Here is a 13,449-nt window from a genome sequence, read left to right on the forward strand (position 1 = left end):
ATGGTGAAAATTGAGATGAAAATAAAATGGGAGAAAGAGATGAAGGCACGGAAGAAAGAAACCAAATAAAAAATTTTTAAAAATTATATTAGAAAAAAAAAACATAATTTTTAAATTTTAAAAAAGATTTTTCAAACTAAATTAAGGTAATGATATATAAATAAGTAATAATATATAAATAAAGTAATAATATATAAATATTTTTTTAAAATATATAGAAAATAAAATAAAATAAAAATCAATTAATATAAATAAAATAATAATTTATAAAAATTATTTTTTAAATATATAGAAAAAAAAATTAAAAAAAAATGGTTGGGGGAGCCGTGGCTCCCCTTGTCCCTTCCTACATCCGCCATTGTATATATGAGAGTATTTTTGTGAATTAAAATTTAGCAGATACATGTATCCACGGTTACAGGTACTATGATAGCCGTACCCGCACCATTAACATGCGGTTATTAAAAATACTCGTACATGCGGATATCCATTTTTGATATTCGTTTCCTACCTGTTGCAAGTTTTTTCTGCGAATACTCACAAATACAGGTTTTTTTGACATTCCTAATGATACCAAATACTCATATTTTATATTTTATAATTAATTTACTATTTAATTTTTAATACATTTAAAAAAATCAGAAAACATGGTAATTAACTAAATAAAAAACTAACTATCCATGTAAACAAAAATTTAATTTAAACTATTCGTTGTATAATAAAATAAAATAAAGGCTACCATTCAAAAACATTCTTTGAAACTGCAGAATATTATGAACTTTCAAAATCCGAAGTTAAGGCTGCTATTAAGAGCAGGGAATATACTTACCTAATGGATTAGCGGACTTCTTTTTACGAAATTAAGTAGTAACTATGTGATGCAGAACTTAACTTAAAATTAGGCTTCAGACAAAGCACGATAATGAATTAGGACCAAGATTAGGCAAGCAGCTATACAGTTTGAACAAATTAGACATACAGGTAGATGCAGAAACCAGAAACAGAATGCATGTGACTTAAGATTGGACTGAATTTTAGTAGAAAGGTTGAGTGTGACAGGTAATATACATACAGCAGAAACATAAGAATGACACACACACACAAACAGCAGTTAAGGAGACAGAATTAATTAGAGCAAGTGATGTCCAAAATACCCAATTCATTTCGAAGAGTGTAAAACCTCTCTCTGGCCAGAGGTTTAGTGAAGATGTCTGCTAGTTGATGTTGTGTGTCAATGTACTCGACCTTGCACTCTCCCTTGGATACATGATCTCTGATAAAGTGGTGGCGGATTTCAATATGTTTGGTCTTGGAATGCAGTACTGGATTTTTTGTAAGGTTAATTGCACTGGTGTTGTCACATTTTAACGGAATGTGATTGAGGTAAATGCCATAATCCTCAAGCTGGTTCTTAATCCAAATAGATTGAGCGCAGCAGCTGCCAGCAGCTATATATTCTGCTTCAGTAGTGGACAGAGCAACACAGGCCTGTTTTTTTGAGTGCCATGAGATTAGAGAACCACCTAAGAGATGGCAGGTGCCACTGGTGCTCTTCCTGTCAGTTTTGCAACCACCAAAATCTGAATCGTTGTACCCTACGAAGGAGATATTTGAGCCATGAGGATACCACAGACCCAGATTTCTAGTGCCCTTAAGGTATTTAAAGATGCGTTTGACAGCAGTTAGGTGTGATTCTTTAGGACAGGACTGGAATCTGGCACATACACACACACTATGCATAATATCTGGATGGCTAGCTGTGAGATAGAGAAGTGATCCGATCATTTCACGATATTTAGTCTGATCCACTGCAGGCCCTGTTTCATCACAGTCTAGATAGCAATTTGTAGCCATAGGGGTTGATGATTCCTTGCAAGCTTCCATGTGAAATTTTTTTAGTAGCTCAGTGCAGTATTTAGATTGATGAATAAAGAGTCCATGCCTTCCCTGCTTAATTTGGAGTCCTAGAAAGAAGTGCAGCTCCCCCATCATGGACATTTCAAACTCATCTTGCATGGTTTTTGAGAAATCTTTGCAAAGACGAGGATTTGTTGAGCCAAAAATGATGTCATCCACATAAATTTGAACAAATAGTAGATCATTGTTGGCTTTCTTAATGAAGAGAGTAGAATCCACCTGCCCTCTTCGAAAACTGTTTTGAATCAGAAATTCACTTAGCCTCTCATACCATGAGCGAGGGGCTTGCTTAAGTCCATAGAGAGCTTTTTTTAACTTATACACATGATCTGTAAACTCATAGTCTGTGAATCCAGGGGGTTGTGCCACATAGACTTCTTCCTTAATGAAGCCATTTAGGAAGGCGCTCTTCACATCCATTTGAAAGAGCTTGAATTTGAGTAAGGATGAGATGGGAAGAAGAATTCGGATGGCCTCAAGGCGTGCTACAGGAGCATAGGTCTCATCATAATCAATCCCTTCTTCTTGACAGTATCCTTTGGCTACCAATCTAGCCTTATTCTTAATAATCACACCAGAGTCATCCAACTTGTTGCGAAAGACCCACTTAGTGCCTATGATTTGCTGTGATTGAGTTCTTGGAACAAGATCCCAAACATCATTTCTCTTGAATTGATCCAGTTCGTCCTGCATTGCTAAAAACCAGTGTTCATCCTTGAAAGCATCATTCACTAATTTTGGCTCAAGTTGGGAGACAAATGCTACGTTTAGACAGAACTGGCCTAGCTGCCTGCGTGTGGAAACGCCTTTAGAAATATCCCCTATGATGTTGTCAAGAGACATATCTCTGGGCACTGTCCAGTCAGCGGGTAAATCTGCTGCAGAGGTGGAAGCCTCAGCTGCTCCAGGTGATGATTCTGCTGCTGCTTCAGGCTTATGGTGTGTCAAATCTGCACCTGTATCATTTAATTCTGCACTATTTCTTGACTCAGAGGAATTAGCTGCGTGATTATCAATATTTTCATCAAATGCAACATGAATGGATTCCTCTATGGTTAATGTTCTTTTGTTATAGACAATAGGCTTTACTAGAGGAGGAATAACCTAAGAAGATGCCTTCATCAGCCTTAGGATCAAACTTGCCAATGTTTGATTTTTCATTATTTAGTATGAAACATTTGCAACCAAAAGCTTTGAAGTAAGATACGTTAGGTTTTCTACCTTTGTAGATCTCATAGGGAGTAAGTTTCAAAATAGGCCTGATTAACACCCTGTTCAGTACGTGGCAGGCTGTACTTACAGCATCTGCCCAAAAGTACTTTGGGAGAGAGTTGTCATTGAGCATTGTCCTTGCCAACTCTTCCAAAGATCGATTTTTTCTCTCAACCACGCCATTCTGTTGTGGCGTTCTAGGGGCTGAGAAATTATGTGAGATACCATGATTTTCACAAAACTTTTCAAAAGACTCATTTTGAAACTCACCCCCATGGTCACTTCGAATTGCTTTGATTTTCAAGTCTTTCTCATTTTGAACAATTTTGGCAAATTTCCTAAAAACTGAGAAGGTGTCACTCTCAGATGAGATAAAGAAAGTCCAAGTAAAGCGAGAATAGTCATCCATAAGAACAAGCGCATAGTAATTTCCTCCTAGGCTTCTGGTTCTAGAAGGTCCAAACAAGTCCATGTGTAACAGTTCTAATGGATTAGAAGTGGAGATATGCAGTTTTGACTTAAAGGATGTTTTTACTTGTTTACCTTTTTGGCATGCATCACACAGCTTGTCTGTCTTAAACTTTATATCAGGCAATCCAATGACTAACTTCTTTGACACAAGTTTATTTAGGTGACCCATATGTATGTGTGCAAGTCTTTTATGCCAAATCCAAGGTTCATTATTTTTAGCAAAGAGGCATGCAATTGAATCAAAAGAAGTGTTTTCAAAGTCCACCATGTATATGTTCTGAATCCTTTTTCCAACAAAAACCAGTTCATTTGTGGATGCATGACAAATTAAACAGTGATGAGCTTTAAAGATTACTTTCAGATTTTTATCACAAAGTTGGCTAATGCTAAGTAAGTTGTGCTTAAGCCCATCCACCAACAAAACATCCTCAATTTCCACAGCTGAAGATGACTTTACCTTTCCAGAACCAAGAATCCTACCTCTGTTGTTGTCACCATATGTGACATGTCCACTTGCTTTGTATGAAATTTTGTTGAATTTAGAGCTATCACCTGTCATGTGTCTAGAGCAGCCACTGTCCAGATACCACATAGCCTCCTTAACTTCAGCATTGTCCTGCAAAACAGATTATTTTGATGAAGCAGGTACCCAAACAAACTTGGGTCCTCTTGTGTTAGACTGTGTTGCAGTTCTCTTAGGCACCCATTTGAATTTCCCTCTAGGAACCCCACTGTTTTTAAAGTAGCAGGACGTGGAGAAATGACCAGGTTCAGAACAATAGGTGCAGATAATGGAGGATGGTTTGCTGATGTTGAGAAAGTTTCTGCACGATAATCGATTAGGGTTGCCACTATAACCAATTCCCTCTTTATTCAGCACACTCCTTTGGGATCCTAAAACAGCATCTAGGTTGGATCTTCCTAGAGTGAATTTTGATAGTGTTTTCATTAAGTACTCTATCTTCTCTAGTTGTCCTGGACAGTTCCTACATCTAGACCTGGAGTGGTTTTCAGATTGTTCTAATTTTTCCAAGCAAGTTGTTAGATTCTCATTTTCCTCTTCTAACTGCTTTATTCTACCCTCCAGCCACTTAATCTCTCCTTTACGTCTGCTATTTGACTTTTGTAGTTTTGTAGCTTCCTTATGCAGTTCATTAAAGGCATCAAGCAGTTCATAATAGTCATTTTCCTCATGGTCAGATGTGAAATTACTTACACTGTTTTTGGATGATTCTGCTTTAATGGATGTTTCAGCTTTAGCCATCAGACACAGATTATTCTCCTCTTCAGTGCTGTCATCTGAATCACTGGATGTGCTGGAGTCATTTTCCTCCCATGCAATGTAGGCTCTCTTTTTCTTCATGTGCTTCTCTGCCTCATTTTTCTCATCCAGTTTCTGCTTCATCTTCAGCACTGGACAATCAGCTTTGATGTGTCCTGTCTTACCACATTCATAGCAGGTTTGAGTTCCAGATCTGGTCTGCCTCTTGTTTCCTGCAAAACTGTTGTTGGTCTTGTTCTTATACTTCAAAAATTTTGAAAACTTTTTCACCATTAAGCTCAAAGCTTCACTGTCAGAGTTTCCATCATTGGAGTCATCTGCAGAATCTGCCTTTTTCTGTTTTACTGCAGATTTCACTGCACTCTTCAAGGCTATAGTGTGCCTCTTTTCTCCATCCTCTTCTTCCTTGAGTCTTCCAAGCTCTAATTCATGTTCCCTCAATTTTCCAAAGAGAGTGGCTATGCTCATGCTAGTGAGGTCTCTAGATTCAGAAATTGCTGTCACTTTGGGCTGCCATGTCCTATTTAAACTCTTCAAGATTTTGATATTTAGTTCCTCTTTGTCAAAAGTCTTGCCAAGAGCTAGAAGATGATTTACTATATGTGTAAATCTTTTCTGCACATCACAGATACTTTCTCCAGTCTTCATTCTGAACATTTCATACTCTTGAATGAGAGTATTCTTCCTTGCCCTTTTGACTTCACTTGTGCCCTCATGGGTTACTTCCAAGACATCCCACATTTCTTTGGCTGATTCACACACAGATACCCTGTAAAATTCATCCAAAGTTAGTGCAGAAGATATAATATTTTTGGCTCTAACATCATAGTGTGCCCTCTTATTCTCATCAGCGGTCCATTGTGAGAATTCTTTAGGAAAAGTCTCTCCATCCACTATTTTAATTGGTTTAAAAGGTCCATTTACCACTGCATCCCATACCCCTTTGTCTACTGACTCAAGAAAGATTTTCATTCGAATTTTCCAGAAGGGATAGTTTTCCCTAGCAAACAGAGGGGGCCTGTTGATGGATGCCCCTTCAGCAAAGGTTTGAGATGTATTAGACATAACAGGATCTTTCTAATCGATTAGCGTGCGATTAACCAGCTCTGGTGCCAATTGTTAAAAATCAGATCTGTCTAATACTCCTAACCACAAAGGGATCTGAATTGATTAATGTGTTTTTACTAATTTGAGATGAATCTTGGAAAGATCTTTAGGTTTTAAAGCTCAATTAATCAATTACACAGTTTTGGGTTAATGGACTGTTTAAATCAATCAAGAAGAATTAAAAGAGAGAAGAGGAATCAAAACACACAATTTATACTGGTTCGATTCAAGGCGAATCTACATCCAGTCTTCTCCTAAGTAATACACTTAGGAGGATTCCACTAAACAGAAAGGTTCCAAGAATTACAAGCACACCTATGTAATTCTAACCCCAAAACCCAAGAACTTGATTCAACAATCAAGAACTTCCCCTAGGAGCAATGCATCCACACAATTGCACCTAGGTCCACACTTCAAACACTGAAGCTACTGTAATCAGAAATACAGAAAACAAAACAAGAAACGAAAACACCTAAGTTGTGCAGATTTGACTTGATGCTCCTTGAATCAAGCAAGATCCATCATAGTAGAATCAACCATCAATTCTTCTTGGATCTGTGCTTGAGTTATTGTAGAATCTTCTGAAGCTTTTCTGTCTCTCAGTTGGCTCTGTCTCAGATGAAGACTGCGTGATCTCCCTAAATTTTCAGACCCAAAACAGATTTCAAAACAACTTTTATACAAAGATTTTTGCTGTCACTAATTCAATTAGCAATTATTTTTAACACAAACATTATTTTTTTTACCAGGAACATTTTTAGTTAAAAAGTAGATTTACATACTTTTATGTTCTTAATATGTGTATCATTTTTACCCTTTTAGTTCCATTAATGTTTTTTTCAACGTTCCCTTCTAAATTAAATATTTTATTTTTACATTTTTTTACCTATGCATGATTATTTGTGTATTTATTAATTTCTTTTAATGATGTGTGATGATACTAGAAAAGTCAATAAAAAAGAAAAGTAATCATAAAATTCTTATTAAATAAAAGTCTACATTACTAATAATCGATCAAGATAAAAGATCTAAAATTCTTTATTAAATTGGAAATATACAGAATAAAAAAAAGACATTTCATTTTGTGTTCCACTAAAAGGGCCATCACCAGAGAAAGATTTCTACCAAAACCTACAAAAACAAAAAATGTATAACATGTTAATAATAATGTTAGCAACATAATAATAATAATATTATTATTATTATTAGATAAATTTAAAAAAGTTCTTAGAAAATATAATACCAATACTCCATCACTGAAAGAAGAGCCGTATGAAATAAGTATTTTGGCCAATATATATCCTCTTAACAATAATAACATTATTCACTCAAAAGTCCTGCGAACTTGATTCGCTCACAAGCAGGTGAGAATCCTTGCGGCTATTAAGTCTTGTAGTCCTGCAATTCAATAGTTGTGGCTCAGTCAATAAAATGTAACATCCGAATAGGACATTAAAAATTATATATCGAAGTTCTTAGAAAGTGTCACATTATCATTACATTATAAATCTTTAAGTATCTTAAATGACTTCTTAGAATCCAAATTAATATTTTCTCTCAACATTTTCAACACATGAAGCCTGATCGTGTTCATTGACAAAATATAAAGGATGCAAACTTTGAAATATAATGTAAATTAAGAAAAGAATTCACCTTGAAGAAATATATTTATCAACCTCATCCTTCTCTGCAGGACTATAAACAGACCAACTTTCGTTTAGAAAACTTGCTAAAGCCCAAGTCAAAATGTATCATCGATCAGAAAAATTGAGCTCATGAATTTTGAGAATTACCTTACAACAGAATAACAGGTTCATCATTGTCATGTTGCAAGTTCTAAAATATCATCCCATTATTGTCCACAAACTCTGGATTGATTCTCGTGGCATCGCATCCTAATTTCTCTTTATATTAGAAAAACAAATGTCAACCCTTACAATAAATACCATAAACTTTAAAGCTAGTAAGATATAAAGTAACAATATGTAACCAAACTTTCCAAATTTGGCCTCGTTAAGAGCATTAAATTATTTACCAAACAAAATTACATACACATACTCTATTTTCTGTTTTTACCACATTAAGAACATTTGTTTCTCTATCAAACCAAGACCTAGCTAGATGTTTAGAAAATACAAAAATTGATGAATTTAAACTAAGAAATTAAACATCTTACGGGATGTTGTAAGCGAATGCTATTGTGCAAGAAAAGAAACAAGATATTATAAAAGCATTGAAGAGTATATAATGCAAACGAAATTATAGCAAAACATAATACTAAACCTATGTACCAACAGTTGTTTGCCATAATACATATTAGTTCTTTTTCGTCCTAGTGTGATCATAAAACAAAACCAACCTTTTATTTTGCTTTCAGATCTTGTGCTAATAATTATTTGTTTACTACTTGGAAAACTTTGAACCAAGAAATTTTGTACCACATGAAAATATTTTGACTAAAAACTGAAAGTGGAGAAATTTAGGATAACATGAATGATGCATAATTCATAATCAATTAATCATGAGATACCTTTTTTATTTGTCCTCTTTAACATGACCGTGTCAGCGTGTGCTTCATCAACCTCAGTTCTTCATTTTATAAGAGCATCATGGTCCTCCATTGTAAAGGGGACACAGTTGAAGGAACAACTTTTGCCTTCTAATTCCGCAACTTCACACTTTACATGTACATATTAAGCACACAGAATTATTATGAACACAATGTCACGGCAATGGTAATCCATATAAAAAAACCATAACACCTTATTTTCTATTACCTTTTTCTTAGTTGCAGCAATCTTAAGTTTTGCTTCTTTCACTCCTTTTGCATATGTTAAATATATCTCCTGAGTTTCCTGGACATATTAAGCAAGTTTCCAACCACTTTAAATGATATTAAGACAACAAATCACCACAGCAAAATCCTCATCAAACAAAACATATACAGATATCTCAGCTGACAATTTGGAACATTTCCCATTTACAAAAATCAATATTAGTCATAGTTTTTAGAATATTAGTCATATTTTTGTGATTTCTTTGTATACTCGTTGCAAAAAAGTGGATCTTTGGATGGTGTTGCAAATTAAAAAAGGCTTTGCCATAAACATGCCCAAAAACAAGGCCTTGAGCTCCTCTGTGCCCTTCCACTGTTCCCACATCTTTGATATGCTGCATATCACACTTTTATGAAAGAAGGATAGAATAATTTTGAAAAATAAAAGCATCTAAAAAGAAAACCTAAAATTTATAATGCTGACTGACCTGATCAAGAGGCACTTGTTGCAGAACTTAATTGGACAATATTTTCCATTCTTGAGGTTCTTGCATGTTGCAGTAAAATTTTCCTTTTTTTGCCGGCACTACAGTGGAAACCCAACAAAACAAAAATGTTATCATCCAAATGCACCACAAAATCAAGAAACAAACCGAACAACAAAGAGTAATTGGATAATCATCAGACTCCAACGAGCAAAATGAAAAATTGGACATCACAAAAATAAAGAAAAAAAATGAATAAAGTACTTGATGACAAGATTTTCCAGTTCCCTTTGGAGAACTGGCCGCAGCATCCTCGGAGTTCTTATTCTGAGTAGAAGATAATCTCGCGTCCACTTGGAGTAGGAGAAAGGAATTCCCTCGTTGAATGCTGAGTTGAAGGGAGCAGCAAAAAGGAAAGAAGGCTGGTGATACGAGCACAGTAACCCTTGAATTCCAGGCACCTTGTGGCTTTTAAGTCTTTTAGCCCTGCAACAATTGTAGAAAAGAAACATTTTTATTGCTTGCACCTGTGCAGCATCCATTATTGAACAGAAAACTACAATAACTAAAATGTAACATCCAAACAGAGCATTAAAATTAAAAACTGTATACATGGCGAAACCATACCTTTCCAAACACTCCCCAAAACTCTAAGAGTTGCACCGCATTCCCTACATGTTTGGACGAAACCATATTCCTTGACATTACGATATAAGAAACGAGTGCTGTATTCATCACAGGATAACCATCATTAAAGAAAACATATACATATATACAAGTACTGTATTTTATACTCTCTCATTCTTTCATTTTGTACCATGGATGTCTCAGCTGACATTTGGAACATTTCACATTTACAAAAACAATAGTAGTCATAGTTTTTAAAAAAAATTTAAGTTTTTCTTGCATTGCAAGTGTGTCAAAAATTCCATTGCTTTCTAACTATAGTTGAAACATACAAAAATCAGCGAGTTTTTTCTGTACTAAGGCACACGTATCCAGCATGATAAACAATTTTAAACAAGATAAAGTATCTCATGAGGGATACCAATGACCTGGTACAAGACAAGAAAACAAAAATATGCATAATGTGACCAAGTAAAGCATGCAGAGTGTTTATAAAATGTAAAGATGAAAAAGGAGTTGAAAAAGAAGAATACCTCTGCAGAGAAGTTCTTTGAACCAACAGGAGGCGTGATAGAATTTCATTCCAGTGAAAATAAACTGAGATGAAGTGAATCATTCCTTCACAGTACCAGTACCTTCACAAAGGAAAGCTAAAATAAAATAAATGATAGACAGTGTTAGAAAGTTCTAAGAGGTAAAATGAATATGGCGATAAGTGGCATGCATTAGAGCAAAACTAAACCTTACCACTGGCTTCACCAAATTTTTCCAACAAAAGAACGAAGGAACAAAATAAATAAAAAAAAAAAAGAAAAGAAAAGAAGTTTACCATCAACAACATACTTCCTTATGCAGAGCCAAACATATTCATAACACCTCCCAGAATACACACCGCAAACGACTGTCTTTCTTTTTTTTATTCTCTATATTTAGGTTTTCTTCTCTATAGGTTAGAAACTATTTTTTCTCATTCTCTTATGAGTTAGGAATTTCAAAGACCGTAACCTTTAACCCATGTTGGACTACCTCTGTCTATACGCGTGACTTACCTGCGTTACAGCAACAGTCTTTTGTTTTATTCACAAACTTTTAATTTATTCATTAATTATTTTATTTCTATTTTTTAAATTATTCTTTTACTATTCTTTTTTCTTTAACTATTTGAAACATAAAATAAATTAAAATTCTGTTTAGTAATTTTTTGAAAATTTATTAAATTAAATGAAAAGTACATATTTTTTTATTTTAAAAAGAATCATTTTTATCAATTTAATATTTTTATATTATGTGATGAAAATTATATATAAGAAAAAACAAAGGACAGCGGAAGCAATCAGAGGATATTTTGTAATTTTTGGGATAGAGACATCGTCTTCTCCGCCATAGATATTTTGGGTTCTTCAGCATTATTCAACTCATTACAACTATGTGATAAGATAATTTTTAACGCAAGATCTTTGTTATGAGAAAACTTCCAAGTACATTTCTAAAGTGTTGTCTGTCGTATTTTTACGTAGCAAGTCCAAAATCATTTTATTTTCTAAATACTAAATTTAAAACAAGTATTCACTCTTACAATAGGGAACAAAGAATAAACAATATGAGTATAAATATATATTTTTATTTTTTTACAATTTTGTGATTTTTCTAAAATATAAATTAAAAAAGTGAAATTAAAAGAATATATTTGTCATAGTATTACAAATTCTGTCTCTTGAAGATAAGATTTTAAATTTATAGCATGAACTTAGAATTTAAGGTTTATTAGGTAAAAGAATTAAAAACATATAATGAGAAAAAAATTGTCAAAAAAAAAAAAACTAGTTAACAGCTTCTAAATTTGAAATAAAATAAAGCAATCATCTTGTCTCATGAATAGAAAGCTCACCAAGTCAGAATACTGAAAATGCTCCTCTGATCTGAAATAGCTTTAACTCCACCAAACTCAAGTGACTTTTAGGTTAGAGCAACTGTGAGAAAACATGCGCAACTTTTAGAATCAGGCACAAAAATGAATGGAGTGAAATTATTCATAGTATGCATTCACCTTTATAGAAGAACTGCACCACCAAAACAATACCTCTTAAGAGAAAGAAAAGAAGAAAAAAAAAAGTGTGGGTATAGCAGAAGAAGGAGGGTTGGGGTTACTGTGAGAAACCTGCGCAGCAGATTTTAGTGTTCATGTGAGAACCATTGGAAACTAACTTGAAAATATCTATTAAATACATAATAAAGTAGTTTGCATTTGCATGTAACTCTCTGCCATCACCAGAGATAAGATTTTCCACCATTCATCGGTTACGTGCCAAGATAATCTGCCATTCTTCTATTCACACGTAAGACAAAAGAAATAACTTTATCACATCTTAAAAAAGTATAATTTAAATAAAAAATATAGAAGTTATGATGTTAAATTATTTATATGATCTATGATGAGATGAAGATTTTGTTATTTTAAATTATATATAATATAATATATGTACTATTTTTATAAACTTTTTAAAAAGAAAAAAAATCTTAAATACTGTGGAGATTTTAAATGTTTTTAAATTTCATGTTGGAGACAGAAATTATAAGAAAAATATACATAAAATATATTTAAATTTTCATACTGTTTTAGATCAATTTTGTAAGATTCAATGGTCTCTTCCTTATTTATGTGGCTTAAATAACAGGTTGTGCCATAAAATTCTGTTTGATTCTACAACTATAAGAAAGTATAGAGATATTAATATTTAAAAAAATTTATACTGTTTTATATAATAAATTATTGATCTTAGAACAAGTCTTTTAAAATGAAGGCCCCATTTATAATACTTTATTATTAAATGTAACATTTATAGAATTATTAAATAAAATATTATAAAATTGAATAGATATGGTTTATAAGGTATTAATATATAGTTATTCCAAAAGAAAATAACTATAACAATAAAATATATACAAATCAATTATAGATAACATAAGTTTTTTCAAAAGAACTATCCCTTGACAAAATAATTATTAAGAGCCTAAGGTACTGTTGAGAATCATTTTCTCCTTTCATCATAGGTGTATTATCACCTAACTCCTCATCTATTCATACCATAAAATGATCAGACAAACAAAACAAAAGAAACAACATGGTAATGTAAGCTGGTGTGCAAAGAATTATATAAGACAATTAAATCATATTAAATATAAGCTAAGAATGAATAAAATATAGTACATCATATATGTACACACCAAATAGTTAACATTAAACTCAATTATCTAGATATATGTGAAATTTAGACTCACACTTGGATCCCCCTTCAGCATAAGCATTCATGAGTCCAACCACATAAGGCATTGAGAGTACTCTCAACTCAAAACTTTAAAGCAATGAGTTTATGGGTCTTTATCCTTTTATTGTGTTTTACTTTGTCATTTCTAGCCGATGTGTGACTTAGATTCACACTTGAATTCCTAACAGAATTCACTAGAGGCATGCACTTATAGTACTATTTATGCTATGTAGAGCTATAGACAAAGGATTTATCACCCTACTACTCACAAGGATAATCCTCTTAGCGCCTAGGACCAAACAACTT

General features: G+C 33.3%; 1 long non-coding RNA gene across 6 annotated transcripts; it reads right to left on the reverse strand.

The window, feature by feature from the left end:
* Nucleotides 1-6,950: 6,950 nt before the first annotated feature.
* On the reverse strand, nucleotides 6,951-12,072 carry LOC114181679. 6 transcript variants are annotated; one of them, XR_003603893.1, is made up of 12 exons: nucleotides 11,925-12,072; nucleotides 11,766-11,847; nucleotides 10,411-10,512; nucleotides 9,878-9,975; nucleotides 9,515-9,736; nucleotides 9,254-9,351; nucleotides 8,767-8,844; nucleotides 8,520-8,667; nucleotides 7,783-7,893; nucleotides 7,643-7,684; nucleotides 7,233-7,387; nucleotides 6,951-7,120 (listed from the first exon to the last, which is right to left on the reverse strand). It is a non-coding gene; the product is annotated as an uncharacterized LOC114181679 (long non-coding RNA). The 6 variants fall into 6 exon arrangements; XR_003603896.1 differs by having other exon boundaries at nucleotides 9,878-9,921; nucleotides 10,411-10,527; XR_003603892.1 differs by having other exon boundaries at nucleotides 10,411-10,527.
* Between the last annotated feature and the right edge of the window lie 1,377 nt (nucleotides 12,073-13,449).

This window comes from Vigna unguiculata, chromosome 4 (assembly GCF_004118075.2).
Source record: "Vigna unguiculata cultivar IT97K-499-35 chromosome 4, ASM411807v1, whole genome shotgun sequence".
In the NCBI taxonomy this organism is placed as follows: Eukaryota; Viridiplantae; Streptophyta; class Magnoliopsida; order Fabales; family Fabaceae; genus Vigna; species Vigna unguiculata.